Source organism: Anoplophora glabripennis, unplaced genomic scaffold (assembly GCF_000390285.2).
Source record: "Anoplophora glabripennis isolate ALB-LARVAE unplaced genomic scaffold, Agla_2.0 scaffold393, whole genome shotgun sequence".
Classification (NCBI taxonomy): Eukaryota; Metazoa; Arthropoda; class Insecta; order Coleoptera; family Cerambycidae; genus Anoplophora; species Anoplophora glabripennis.
The window spans coordinates 136,946-143,547 of NW_019416492.1; positions in this window are offsets into that span (position 1 = coordinate 136,946).

Below are 6,602 nucleotides of genomic sequence, written 5' to 3' on the forward strand. Positions count from 1 at the left end.
TTATGTATATTTATAAAATATTCCATTACGGTAGATTAGCCAGCATAATTACCTACAATTTAAAAAAATATATATTTTCATCGTTTAGATCCTAAGCTACTTAACATTTTGCGCCTGTTAGCCATACTCGTACATTATTCAACATATTAACATAAAACAAAATCGTACGTGTGGGGTAAACCTTTAACTTTAAGTAAACAATTGTTTACATTTACTGTTGCATATTTCTAATAGTATACATGCTCCGAAGAGCGGAGCTCGCGCTCGAAAATGAAAAGTAGCAAATAATATATGCGAGAACCTGCTGCCGCAAAAACCAAGACAAGAATATGAAAATGAAAAGTATCATGCGCTGTTACGGGATTGGCAACAAGAAAAGAAAACGGACTCCTTTTCCAAAAATGTTTTCATTGAATATTTCTTTAATTTATAAAAAATTGAAATTCTCGACTCTATTGAAAATATATTCAATCCTAAAAGCAACGATAAATATGAAACACGATATCGATATTTCAAGATACAAAAAAATCAAAACTTTGTTAAAATGCTCTTAAAAAGCACGTAGCCAAGAAATCGAAGATTTTTACAGAAGAAAATTCTTAGAAAACGCTCCGGATGAGATATATCTAGCTAAAAAGTAATAAAAATCATAATTTAAATAGCAATTTTAATAAAATGTAGTTTTTATTGTTAGGTCGCCCTTGTCATTGGTGTTTTGGGTGCTTGTCACAAGCATGAGCTTCACAACATTTAAATTTCCGATATTAAAGATTTGGGATCCGCAATACTCATTGCAATTCCTAGTACAAAAACTGAAAAACCAAGACAGTTTACAATCACGGGAGATTTTTATAATATAAAAAAAATACTGGGCTTTGATACCTTATACTGTTCCTCGTGAAAATTTTTTAAATTTCCAAAAAAAATTAATGTACACGACATTGTTAAATAAACAGGGCAATATACCTAAACAAATTGCCACATTTCTGAATCTAGACAACCCTCAAGAGTATACTGGTCACTGTTTCCGCCGTACCTCAGCAACTACGCCGCGTTGGTAAATGCAAGTGCGGATATTACAACATTAAAAAGGCATGGAGGTTGGAAGTCTTTTCAAGTAGCAGAAGCATACGTAGAAAATTCTCTGCAAAATCGAATAATTATAGTAAATCAATTAGTTTCTTCAATTACTGGGTCTAATTCGTTAGTAACCGTCCCCTCAATCTCGAATCCTTTATGCTACACGACTGTTAAGTCTGCCTCTACGAATCAATCTGTTTTGAAAAATATTACAGAAAATATTTCCAATGCACCAGTTTTTAATTTCATTAATTGTACCAAAACTATAAATATAAAGATTAATGTAATACAAATGTCTCAATAAATAACTTATTTTGTTCAGATTAAATTTAATTGTTTTTGATTCATACTTTTTGGTCGTGGAGAAAATATAGTCTGTTACTCGGTTAGAATGAAAAAATACGATACTTGCGGTTCTTCCACTAGTATCGAATTTTTCCATTCTAACAGAATATACTATTCCCGTACTGTTTCCAAATGGTTTTTAGCAATAATCTAAAATACTAGAATACGGTGTTTAGGGATCTGAAGTTAGGCCGAAAAAATTCATACTTCCGAACGATTTCAGAAAATATTGATTGTACTTATAAGCATTTTGAAATTTTGGTATTATTAATGGATTTGATGTCAACTCATTTTAGTGTATTTTGAAATACTTACAAATAACTAATCCGAAAAACAATTTACATATTCTAAATTAAAACCAACCATTCCGAAATACCACTGACGCTTTCTGAAATACGTCTGGAAAAGCTGTTGTACGGTAATAAATTAATACATAGTCATTACATGCCAACTGTAGATAAAAGTTTTACAAGCTTTTATGCTTACGAGCCAAAGCACTTAAAGCAAAAAAAAAATTCTTACCTTTTCCCCCTTAGATCCCTTGAAGTTCACCAACGTGAGCACCAGATATATGGCCAGGCAAAGGGCCAAGAACACCAAAAGGGCGCAGATGAACGACCTGAAGGACGTATCTTTCGGCGGAGGGTTGCCGTTAACATTATATTCACATTTCTTGCTCATCTCGGTAACGTGAAGTGAGCAAGACCTTATCAAAAATTCTTTTTTAAGCTGGCCAGCTAGGAAAGGAAACGTTTTACCGCTATCGCAAAGCGATAACGAGTCCGTTGGATTTCTGACTTGTCTGAATTTCATTTAGGCAACACGCAGCTTGATGCAGCGTTAAAAATGTATAGGCTTCGGCCTTCTAGTTTAAAAAAATATGCTCATGGGTAAAAGCCATTTCCTGTCGATGTCTATTGCAATTCACAACGACAACAAAGTCGAAGCGACAATACTGTAACACCTAAATAAAGTAAATTATTATCGTAATTTATCAAAAAAAAATAGTTATTTTTTGTTCTAGGTTGAAAGTATTGCTTTTCTATTGAAGAATTGATGGCGAAAAATCCCATTCGACAATGAAAAATGCGGCTTCGCACCTCCTTTTTTTTATTCTCTCTACCCCTCTACAACCATTTCCCTCCAAGTTACAGCTGTTTGAAAATCACCCGAAAATTTGGGATTTTTTAAATATCCCTTAATTTTTGTGACTAGTTTATTTACATGACAAACAAATTTATTTGAGTGCTGGAAAATTGGCTCTAATAATAGAAAATAACACTCTTTCTTTCTTTTAGAAAAGTGATTCTCTTTTGGAATTCCTATTCGGTTTTACAACAATTAAACAGGGAAAATAGATTTACCCATATGAGTAACTGAGTAACTAAATAAGAGGGTTTATTTCCTTGTCTTTCATAGGAAGCGCCACTTGCTGCAGACGCAACTGGCGCCATCTTACGCCCATTGTGTAAACAAATAGCAGCTGCAACGCAAAACAAAACAAAGAAACTGCATTCGTGCTACTGTCTTTGGTTTGAGAATGTAACTCAAAAACTATGCAATAGAAGTCGCTGCCTAATATATGCTTTATTACGCAGCAGTTGGCGGTAAATTTAAATATACCATAATATTCAGAGTTCAACTTATATATGGAATAGAATTCATAATCATTGACTACAAAGTTTTGTAAAAAACATATCAGTTCTAATGTAAAAATTGACCAGATTTTATATACAAAATTATGTAGTCAATGATTTATGGATTTTATTTCATGTAAGTTACACACAATAATGGTATAAAATTATGACTTTTTTATATCCATTATATCCAAATATCCGTATATCCATTAAGAGTCTATTATTAGTTCCACATTTTAAGCAATGACTAAAAGCAGTAGTTGTTTTTTAAATTTATTCTGTTATAAATAGGAAAAGAAAAGATAATTACTAATTACCAATAAGAGTATTTTTCAAATAAATGTTACTATTAAGAGAGTTTAAGTGTGATGATATATTATTTAATTCACAAAATATTGTTGGCACTGCATGTTTGTTGAAGCTATCTTTCTTACTATTTTTGAAACATTTTAATTCAAAGTGGTCTTCGCAAAATAAACAGTTTTTGTTGATGAGGTTAATCTCTGGTTTACATAATTTACGAACTGATGATATCCAAATCATTTCCCTATCTGCAGTAACTATGAAAAAGCTTTTTTTCTGTAAGTATCTGTGGAATATAAATACTATGTATTCTTGCACTTTGGTGCACAACATAGTGATGTGTGTTCTTTCCAGACATTTTCTATTAAAAAGTAAAACAAGCAAAAGCAATAAGACAATTGAGATGATCGATTCAACAATTATAATTATCTTCTTGCGTTACACTAAATTTTAGTATTATAATAGTATTTAGTATTATATACAGGGTGTCCGGTAACTACGGGAAAAAAATAAAGCGTTATATAGAGCAGGTCAAACGAGTGCTAGTACTTCATATAAACTTTTTACCTAGGTGCCATTGTTGAGGAGTTATTGTCACTCAAAGTAAGAAGTTAAAAAATTAATATTGCTCATAATTTCTAAAGGGTTACTTTGATTAACTTGAAATTTGAGGGATCAAAGCAACTCATTCAAATGTATCTTTGTACATTTAAAATTGAATTAAATATTTTTTATTATACAAGGACGGTCGAAATTATGTTCCAAAATTTACGAAACTTTGACAGAGCTGTCAAATTTGACATTTCGCCCTCGCAGGCAGATAGCCCTGTTACTTTTCTACAAAAAGGTATACTTCATGACATGAAAAAATGAACGGTTGACAAGATAATTAAATTTTTGTATTTTGTGTATAGCCACAACCGGGGACACAACGCAACAGAAAAAAGTTAAGAATGAAACATACGAATTAAAAGAGGTTACTTCAGTAAATGCTCGATGTCCTCCATCTAGTTCAATGCACTTCCTTATTTTTTTAAGATTATTTTGTTGCACTCTAAATAGCATTTTGTGTATTCTGTTTAATTTCATTACAATGATGTTCTATTCTTGCCATCAACATTGCATTGCGCTTCTCCATAAATCAAATGCATATCTGCATATTCTTCATAAGACTATTCCATTATTTTATTTTAATTTTTCACTAAAAGGGGAATTAATTTTAAGCTGCCTTAAAGCTTAAAGAGCTTTTGCATCTTTATCCTGATGTGATGAATGGATTATATCGTTCGATCAAGCAAAAACTTGCCAAATTGAAAAATCTGGAAGAACCTGCTACCACAGGACAAGTCAGTCTAATTTCTGAATTGGAGAAAGGAAATATTTTAGAAGCGCGTACAAAAAGAATGGTCTCTGACAATTGAGGCTTGTTTGTATCGTTGTTCACGGTGTTGGAATTAATTTGGATTAATATGTTGTTTTTGCGGTCGTTCTTTGTGTTTGATCTAATTTTCTAAATAAAAAGCTTAAAACTATATACTTTTCCTTTTTTGAAAACTTTAATATCAAGAATTTTATTTCATAAAAATAATGGTAAAGCCGTATTTGTTGACATGGTCTAACATTTATTTCGAAAACGGTACATTCTAGTAACAAGAATACAATTTTGTAAAGCTCTATACTCTATAATAATAGTAAATCTCACAAATACAAAATTTTTGAAATTACGTGTTTTTCTGAAACGTCAAGATGACAACTATAAACTAAAGAAGTCAAAAGATTTGTCAAACAAACAACTAGAAACGTTTATTACTCAAGCACCAGATTAAATGAATAAAGTATGTTTAGAAGTAAAAATTTTCAAATATCTAGATATCAGTTTCTCCTTTTCAGGTTGCCTTAATATGTGCTGTTGCCGGTGCATGTCGCCGTGATGAACTGTGTCAATTAAATTTGAATGATATAGATGATTTAGGATCAAAGCTTTTGATTAAAATACCGAATAATAAAATGAAAAAACCGAGATTATTTGTGATAAACGAAACTTGGCATATTTAATAAAGTAAATACAGTAATAAATGTATAATATAATGTATTATAAATTGCATATTATATGAAAGGGGTAAAATAAAAGAAATAAGTATTTGACAGTAATAGTTTGTCAAATAAGAATTTAAAAGAAATTAAAATGATAGGAGATTTCAGAATAGTAATGATTTGTAATGATAAAATTAAATTGATTTTTTTTATATAAATGAGAAAAATATTGTAAAATAGTTATTAAGTAGTGAGCAGTGGAAAATTAAAACGTAGAAACAGGAGCGCGGTTACTTGGAAACAGGAAGAAAAAAAAAAGTTTGTGAGTTGATTTTTGAAAATTGAAGGAAGGAAATGATTAATCAAAAAGTTGAGATAAATACGAAGAAAAGATAATTTAAATATTAAAAAGTCCATAAATAACTAAAGAAGACAGAAACCGTAAATATAAGACATAAACAGGAATAGAAAAAGGTAACTAATTGACAAGTATTGAATTATAAACATTTCCCAGAGGGTAGAGTCTCCTGTGGAGGACCAAATACAAAATAACAAACCGTATACTAGATGTAATAGAGGAGCAGATAGACAGTAGAAGATTTATTCTTGTAACAGAGCAGTTAGGTACGAGAGTTGCAGTTTGAACTTCAGACAAACGAGACAGGATCATCAAAGTTGAACGGAAGGAGCAAAACTGTGTCTAAAATTGGAAACTATAGTTGTGGGAGATTTTGTATATAATTGTAAATAGAAATAAGTAATTTAGTTAATAGTACTGGCGTAGGTTGCGTAGAGAAAATATCAATTCATCTAAATTGTGTCCAAGAAAGAATCAATTTAATTTAATATAAATTTTTTTGAAAATCAGGTATTTCATTCTTTGAGTGTGACAAAAATTAAAGTTTTATTGAAGTCATTACAAAAATTAATAATAAAAGACAGTGATTGTTTCTTCTAAAGAACCACCCCTAGAGGGAATAGAGTTTTGTGCTACATTATGCAGGAAAAATATTACCTTCAAGTTTATTTTATATTGAAGAATTTTTTTTTTAATTTCAAAATTAATAAATTTTCATATCACCCAAAATTTAATTCTAAGAATAAATTATCTTGGTAAAAAGAAATCTAAATTTATAAAATAAAGAAAAACAAAATATAAACTTTCACTGATACTTGCATCTACATTTAAGCATATGAAGGTAA